The sequence below is a fragment of the Canis lupus genome, chromosome 13 (assembly GCF_011100685.1).
Source record: "Canis lupus familiaris isolate Mischka breed German Shepherd chromosome 13, alternate assembly UU_Cfam_GSD_1.0, whole genome shotgun sequence".
Taxonomy (NCBI): domain Eukaryota; kingdom Metazoa; phylum Chordata; class Mammalia; order Carnivora; family Canidae; genus Canis; species Canis lupus.
This window is the reverse complement of record NC_049234.1, coordinates 16,169,933-16,179,069: the sequence shown is the minus strand read 5'-3', so window position 1 is coordinate 16,179,069 and position 9,137 is coordinate 16,169,933. Positions and strand designations below refer to the sequence as shown.

At 35.7% G+C, this 9,137-nt stretch overlaps 1 long non-coding RNA gene across 1 annotated transcript; it reads left to right on the top strand.

Annotated features, from left to right (window-relative positions):
* Positions 1–1,757: 1,757 nt before the first annotated feature.
* Positions 1,758–8,806, top strand: LOC111098439. Its single transcript, XR_005368277.1, has 3 exons — positions 1,758–1,801; positions 8,201–8,330; positions 8,655–8,806. It is a non-coding gene; the product is annotated as an uncharacterized LOC111098439 (long non-coding RNA).
* Positions 8,807–9,137: the final 331 nt, after the last annotated feature.

The following is a 9,137-nucleotide window of genomic DNA, read 5'->3' as shown; positions in this document are numbered from 1 at the left end:
TACATTTCACTTTATCTGGAAATTTTGGAAAAATTTTTTCACTTTATCTGACTTCTTGCTTTTCAATATTTTATTGGTATTTTTTATTCTAAGAGCTATTTCTTTCTAAATTGTTCCTTTCTCATAGTATTCTCTTCCTTTCTTAGAAAAAAAATCTCACATATCTCTTTGTTAATATTAATTAAAATCCTTTTGAATTTTTTTCTTTGTCCCCTATTTATTTGTGTTCTCTATGTCCCCCTCTTTTTATTCACTGTGGTTTCTTTTTTTATGTGGGAGTCTTTCCTTAAGTGTTGGCTGATATGTTCATATTTAAGACTAAGGCATTTTAAATTGTTTTTAAATTGTGTATCCACACAGTGGGATATTCCTCAGAAACAAACAAAAAGAACGAACTACTGATACATGGAGGAACAATACTGGTGAATATTAATAGCACTATGTTAAGTGAAAGAAGTGGGACCGAAAAGTACATTCCATGTAATTCCATTGAGAGGAAATTTTTGAAAAGGCAAAACTCTAGTGATAAAAGCAGATTAGCAGTTGCCAGGAGCCAGTGACTGTGGAGAAATTTGACTACAAAGGAATATGAGAGAAATTTGGGGGGGTGATGGAAATGTTCTATATTTTTATTGTGGTAGTGGTTTTATGACCATATAGAACAGTCAAAACTCATCAAACTTTACAGTAAAATTGGTGAATTTTACTATATGATACCACAATAAAACTGATTTAACAAAAATAAATTGATGATCTTTGTTGGGGAGGTTGGTTGACTTGGGGTCTTTAAATGAGCTTCCCATATGGAAGGCTTTCTATTTTGTTGGGAATATCCTACAAGTAAGTAGCAGTATGTGGAGGTCTTCACTGCCATTGAGTGTCTTTGGAACAACAGACTATTGATTGGTATTTTATACATGAACTGGGTGTCCTGCCACTCCACATATAGAGTTTCTAATTCTTTTATCTATTTTAAGGATCACTTTTCTTCATATCTGTTGCTTCAGAGTATATAATTGGTCTATTTAAATTTTCTATAATAAGCCATTTAGAATCATGTCTAACTTGAATCTTGAGGTATAAGTTTATATATAATAGAGATTTTCCATAAAAAGCAAAAAGAGAAAGAAATGAAAATTGAATAAACTATGTATCTTTTTATTTAGAATTTCTATAAACTATGGAATTGGGATTTGAGATAGTTTCCTCTGTTGATATTTAAGATCCATGAGATTCATAAAAAGAGGTATTATCAGTATCTAAGAAAATATTTGCCTATATCACAGTACCCCCCAACACACACACACACACACACACACACACACACACACACACACACACACTGGGCTATTATTTCTTTATAATATTTGTAAAAATTGGAGAGGATTTAAAAAATATAAAATGTACAATATATAATACAGGAGACATCTATGTATTACTTACCCAATTTTAAATGATATTATCATTTTGCCATTTACTCTTTAGAATTATCTTTTTTTTAAAAAAAGAATTTATTTATTCATGACAGACACAGAAAGAGAGAAGCAGAGATATAGGCAGAGGGAGAAGTAGGCTCCATGCAGGGAGTCCAATGTGGGACTTGATGCTGGGACTCCAGGATTACACGCTAAGCCAAAGGCAGATGCTTAACTGCTGAGCCACCCAGGCATCCCTCTTTAGGATTTTCAGAAGAGATAAAGTATTTTAGATATCCTTAAACTTCTCCTTGCCTCATTAATGTCTCCCCTTTCCTTTCCAGAAACAACTGTCCTCCTGATGCTGGTGTGACACTTCTGTACAGGTTTTAGTACTTAACAATAAATTAAAAAGACATAAATAATATACTTCTCTTTTTTTGAATTTTAAAAATTTGCATGAATACCATCCTATTGTGAAATCTTTTGTCACTTGATTTTTTCATCCAATTTTGTTTTTGAATTTTATCCATAGTGATATAGAGAACTAGTTCATTCATTTATTAGCTGTAAAACATTTTATAGAAACAATAAATCAGAGTTTATATAACCATTTCCCTCAGAGGACCATTGGACAGATTATACATTTTTGTGATTACATGCAATGCTTTAATGAACCTTCATGCAGGAGCACAGATATGGGGGTTTCTCTAGCACAGTGACTCTCACACATTAGTGTGCATCAGAAGTAGCTAATGTGGCTGTGACAGCACAGATGTTTGTCCTACAGTTTCTGATTCAGCAGATGTAGGTGAGCCCAAGAGTTTGAATTTGTAACAAACTTTCAGAACCACACTACTCTAGGGTTGAGCTACAGGTGAAATTTTGGCCTTTGGATATCTATATATTTTCTACTTTGCTAGAGATTTCCAAACATCTAGAAATTTTTAAACATATAGTGTTTGCATCAGTATATACCTCTACTATCAAAGTATACATCCTCATTGCTCACTGTCTTGACAGAGTGTGGTGTTATAAGTGTTTAAAATTGTCAATAAAAATGTTACGTTTCATTTTATGTTTTTCTGATTAATAGTAAGATTGAACTTAATTTCCTATGTTTAATGTTCATCATTTTTTTCTTTTCTATGAATTCTATATCTTTTTTGTCCCCCCCCCCATTAAGGTGACTGATTTGTTTATTTCTTTATTTTAATTGCTTTGTCAAATCTTTTTTATATATTCTGGCTACTAATCCTTTATCTGATAATGGGCTGCAAATCTCTTCCTTTAATCTTCTATTCTGTGATATCTCCCATTTCATTTATAGTATTTTTGATGGAGAAAAGTTTGAAATATCAATGCAGTCAATGTCAATATTTCCCTTTGTGATTCATACTTTTATAACATTTTGGTTAAGAAATCTTTCCCTACCAAGATGTTGCAAAGATATATATTTGTAAACTTAAAACTTCTACTTTCATTTTCCACATTTAGTTTTTAATTTATTAGGAATTAATTATATGTATTGACTAAGGTAGGAAGCTAATTTTTTTCCGACAGGAGGAATCAGTCACTTTCTCTGTCATAACCAAGTTTCTATTCATTTTTGCATCTGTTTCCAAACTCATTTGTCCATTTTACTAATCTTTGTCTAGTCCAGAGCCAATACTATACTTTTCAATTACTTGAAATTCGAAATGTCGAGAATATATAGGATTTTTTTTTTCTCACCATATTCTTCTTCTTAGTTTTTCTGACAAGGCTTGCTTTATCAAGTTGGGTGAAAAATTTGGTTCATTTACCAGTTGGCTCTATCTCTTTATTTGGCATTGTGAGTATTGCTCTGTAATAATATATGTTATTTGAGCTTCATTTCTTTTTTTTTTTTTTGCTTCATTTCTTTTTTACAAAAATTTGAAGTAGATTTTTTTAAAAAAAGATTTTATTTATTTATTCATGAGAGAGAGAGAGAGAGAGAGGCAGAGACACAGGCAGAGGGAGAAGCAGACTCCATATGGGGACCTGGACATGGGACTCAATCCCCGGTCTCCAGGATCAGGCCCTGGACCAAAGGCAGTGGTAAACCGCTGAGCCACCGGGCTGCCCGAGGTAGATTTAAAAAAAAACAAAAACACAATGCAATAGAAATAATTGTGTGTGTGTGCATTCTTTAAGATAGAAACAAGAAGAGTATGCCAACCATAAAAGTCATAAAATTATTGAATTCAACGTAAAACTCTATTCAAACCTTTCTAGCGAGGATGAAGAAGGATGTGTGATAAATATTTGATTCCTCTGATAGAAAGAAACACACAAGTTTATGGTGGGAAAAAATTGTATCCTAATACCAAATACTGTCAGAAAGTCTTACCTAGAACATTGCATAGGGAATAGTGAAAAGCGATGTCCTCTAGAGTAATATATAAAAAAGTACAGAAATGCATTTCTTATGGTGGCAGTGAGTAAAATTTTAATTTTATAAAAATTGCTAGCAAATAGCTAATGTGATGCATTCTATCCCTTCCCCCTGCCCAACTTTATTCAGGAATAGACATGAGACTAACAAGATCTTTAGGTAGACACAATTTTTCTCTAACTTTGTAGTTGGCAAACTAGGGCTCTTGGGTCCAATCCACCCTGCCACCTGTTTTTGCAAATAAAGTTTTATTGGAACAGAGCCAGACTCATTTGTCTGCATATTATCTATGGCTGCTTTCCTGCTACCAGTGGCAGAATTGAGTAGTTGCGATAAAGACCATATGGCCCACAAAACTGAAAGTATTTGCTGTCTGGCCCTTTCCAGACAATGTTTGCCACCCCCTTCTCCAAATTATCATTCCTTAAATTACAAACTTTATATTTACTCTCAACATATTTTTAAATCCCACCCTCACTTTTATAGCACCTTCAAGTATAAGCCGAAGATGTAATGGGCACAATGGTCAAGAGGAGGCACTTGGCCAAGGCGATTCATTATTGCTCTTATTCAGGAAGAAAATGTAATCGCATTCTGTACACTCTTCCTACCCAGGAATTTCATCACCCAAAGAAAAAACAACCTAAGAACACAAAGATATCCTGCATTCTGAATTAGGGAGATTTTCTGTACATCTCAGCAACATACTCCTTCCTTTTTGCTCTGCTCAGAAGGTGGCTCAGCTTTTTGTCATTCACCCCTCCCTTAGTCACCTACTCTTGGCAGTGCTTCCTGGACTCTCAGTGAGCAGGCCATAGGAATCCTGTGATGGCATCTTTCTCCTCATCTGGACTCAAGTTCTAGTCAGCTCTATAATTTTTTGCAACTTTGTTTCCACATAGACCCAGTACTGAATTCCTCTCAGCTCCCTGATATTAAGTCATCTTTGTTATTTATTTTTTTTTTTTAAGGACTGGTTAACTCAACTGTCACAATTCCCAACTGGTAATATGTTCCAGTGGAAAAATCACAGAATTTAGAGCCAGAAGTCCTGTTTTTGAATTCCTAACCTTGATACTTACCAGATGAATGACCTTGGGCAGGTTTCTTAAACACTGAGACTCAGTTTTCTCATCTGCAAAACAAAGATACTAACAATGCTTGTCCTCTCTACCTATTAGGATCAATGCTAAAAACAAATGAGATCTGTGAAAATAATTTATAAATTACAAAATAATACACACATGCTCATTATTGTCACCAGTTCTCAAAGGTTCCCTCGATGATTTTTTTCTAATCTTCAACGGCTTTTCACTTGTGTTCAGGAACCAGTCCATGAATTCTCCATTGTAGCCTCTTTGCCGAAGGGCCTCATCATTGTATTAGCATCTGTCTTCTCTGGGAATATACTGCTCCTCCAGGGACATTCACCCTTTACAAAGGGTGTAGGACCTGAATGTCTCAAAGCTGAGCTGTGGATTTTGACAATTTGAGGGTGGTGTCAGAGAGAGAGAATGCTCCTTTTGCTTCTCCCTAATTCTGTGTTATCTTGACCTGGCCTCCAAAGCAATCCTGATTATGCTGAGTCTTATATACTCTTCAGTGAACACTTTCTTTAATTTCTTGACCCATTCATTTTTCTGAGCTTAAAGCCAGAGCATAGAACAAAAGTGGGAAAGGGGATACAAGTGCACCTAAACAAATACAGCCCATTAGCTTTGTATCTCCCATCTCTCCCCTTAGGATCTAAATCCCTACTCTGAATTCCTTCTTTCATGAGATTTTCTTTGTCCACCTCTTTACTTCACCTCACTCCTCCCACCATCTAGGAGGAAAAGTTGGCCATTGGATTCATCCCATTTAGAACACAGATAGGATCACTTAAGAGTCGGTAGGGTCACTCTTTATTTAAAAATATCATCGTTTGTGAGGTCCTTTATTCTTTTTTTTTTCTTCGTTTAGATATTCTTTCAAACATGTGTATAATTTTTTTCTTCCATCTCCAGTACCATGGAGCCAGCCCAAGAATGGTCAGATTGCGAGATCTGGATTGAGTCAGGAGTGGTAGAGACCCTCATTAGCTGTTAGGGCAAGTTGTCCCTCTCAACCCAGCCATACTAGAACTCTGTACTGGAAGTTGGACTAAACAAAATCAAATTAAAAGAAAAAAAAAATGAAACTTTTTTTGCTCTTTGCTATTGCCTCCTTTGTGAATATTTCCTCCAAGGCTCTCATAGAGAATATCTTTATGCCATTAATAATTCATACAGTTTACATCTATGAACTCACAAATAAATTCCGAACAGTGGTCACTGGCCCACTGTTTTCTGCAAATGGCTAATCTCTACATCCTGGGTTAAGCTCAACTGGGACACTGTGTTATAAACTATAATCTAAATTTTCTTCAATTTTGCACTAACTGCTTTTTACAGAAAGGAAAAATGAGGATTACAAAAAAATGACCATGATATGTTTGCCAGATAAAACATAATTTGCTTTATTTTTCCCCTTTGCACCATTAAGAGATTTATTGTCTCCTATTTATTTTCAGCACTTTTCTTCATTTCTGGGAAGTCTGACCTGCCTAAATCATTATTGCATCTGAACAGAGTTTTGCAGACAGATTTCCAGTAATGGGCTCAAATAATGGGCTCTATTTGGCATTTCAATGGCCCTTTAATGACACAGAGAAGGGCAGTGCTTCTTACATGTTTCCTGAGAAGCAAACATGAGTGACCCCAGAGGCCTAGTAGCATAATCTGAAGCAGATCACCACAAATTTAAAAATTCTTTGTTATCATATATTATAGAAGATTTGCATTTCATATTATAATATATTTGTGTTTCCTTGTATATAAAAATACCCAAATGCTTTAATTGACGTTTCAGACAGATGTACCATTTTTATCCTGGCATGCTTCTGCTGGTTGTTGTTTACTGTTAGTAGGTGGATGCACCCCCAGTCTGAGATTTGGAGGCAGGGAAACTGGATTTGAATCTTGATTCTTTCATTTCTAGACACTTACACCTGGGCAAGTCACTTTTGGAGGGTAGATCCTCATGTGTAAAACAGGCCCTTGTGATATTCGTATCTGCAATTGGGGATTCCTTTCTGTTGAATAATCGTCCAATGTTGAGAAGGAAGGGCTGATTAGAACCAATGGGGAGATATGAATCCTAGACCATTTTGAAGATGATTAAGTCCAAACATTTTCATGAAATTTAACTGTTCTCATCTTGTAGAAGTTTCACTTTATCATATTAGTTCCTTGGGGATGTTTATAGTGTTTCTCCTCATAGGCATGCTGATATTAGGAACATTTCTCATAGGAAATTTTACAGTTGCCAGCTTCAGGCTCCCAGACTCACCCCTAGTGGACCTAAGTTCAAAAAATACTTATCAAGGAGCTTCTCTGTGTCCATAACTTGCCAGGTACTGTGGGTCAGATTGACAAAAAATTGTGAGCTACAATCTACACTTGGGAATTTTTTTTTTTTTTTAATCCTGAGTACCAGGGTTATAGACCAATTTAATCAAAGTATGTATTAGGTGGTACTCAGGCATCAATCTTTTTATTCTTCTTCTTTTTACCTTTTTTTACATTTTTTTGGTTATTCTATTATACAGCCAAATTTGAAAAACAGTGTGTTATATTAGTACTATTCTAAAAAAGAGTGATCTGTGGATCTTGTTCAAAAGTCAAATTCTTATCTATTCAGATTTGTGGAATCAGATTCTTTTAGCAAAATCTGGGGAGAATTTGTAGGAACATTAAAGCTTGAGAAACACTGTGTTAGAACGCCCTGCTCTACTTATTCTCAAAGTATGGTCCTCTGACTATAATCAGAGTTGCTTGGAAATGTTTTCAAAAGGCAGATTTCAGGGCCCAGCCCCAGCCTACTAAATCAGAATCTTATGATGGAAGTGCATGGATATTTACATCCTTACAGAATTTTATAGATAATTCGTGGCTTACCCGAATTCATATTTATCAGTTATCAACGCCACTGCCCTTCCTTAGAATCATCTACTTTCTTTTCCACAATTCCTCTTCACCAACTGCCAAGTCTTCTGAGTTCTGCCCATAAGATCCAGGATGGGAAGGATGATAATTTTCTATTTTTAGCCTTATGTGTAGTTTCGGCTTGTAGTTGCTTTAAATAGAGAACTCCTCCAGAGCTTTCAACTGTTTGTTTGCAGATCATTAATTACTGAACATGGATGCTCTGAAGCAGAGAAATTTTCAACTTAAATGATAAGAACTGATCTTGGCTGAAGAATGCCAAACCTGAAAACTAGGACTCCCTAAAATAAGTCAACATATGGTTCAGTTGATAGAGCTCCAATTCCTATTGATCTTTTCAGGAATCATATCTACTGTGCGAGGAAAGCTGCCTGTGGCACTGATCTAAATGATAAATGGAGAGAAGTCAAAAGAGACAAGGAAAGGAATATGCAGAAGCAAGAGGATGTTTGGGAAAAGACTGTAAGTCATGTAAGTGCTTTGGGCAAGGCCTGGTTGGGGAGTAGTCTTTAGTCCTGGCTGACATCTTCACAAGTTTACGAAGAAAGAGATTGCTCTTTATCTAATAGATCTAATAGATCTTTTTGATTAAAGAGAATAAAAATCTCATTCTTTCCCAAATTCCTTTTTCTTTCTCTTGCTCTCTCACCAGTCTTCCACTTGGTTTTGGAAGGGTGACTTACATGGCTGCCACCAGAAGCTGATTGTAAAAGCTACAGACATCACAGCTTTTGTGCCTACTATTTTTTGCCCCAATATCATATTGCCCTATTCTTTACATTCTATCTCTCACAGGAATTTGAAGAACACTAGTTCTTAGCTGGAGAGCTAGAAGTACAAGATGTGAATGTGGAGCTCCCTGGCCTGGCCCTAATGAAGCTTGCTGTCTAAAGAAAATATAGTTGACCTTTGAATAATATGGGATTGAGCGGTATGGGGCCACTTACATGTGGATTTTTTTTGCAATAAAAACAATACCATAAATGATTTTTTGTTCTGTATGATTTTCTTTTCTCTAGTATGTATGACATACAACATATAAAACATATGCTAATTGACTGTTCATGTTATGGATAAGATTTCAGGTCAACAGTAGGCTATTAGTAGTTATAGTTTTTGGTGAGTCAAAACTTATATGTGGACTCTGAACTGTGGGAAAGGGGGTTGGTGCCCCTAATCCCTGTGTTGTTTAAGGGTCAACTGTGTATGTGTAGGTGCTCCAGGAGGAAGGGCTCTATGCTTTGCAGGTGGACAGGAGGAGAACCTGGGCTGAGGAAG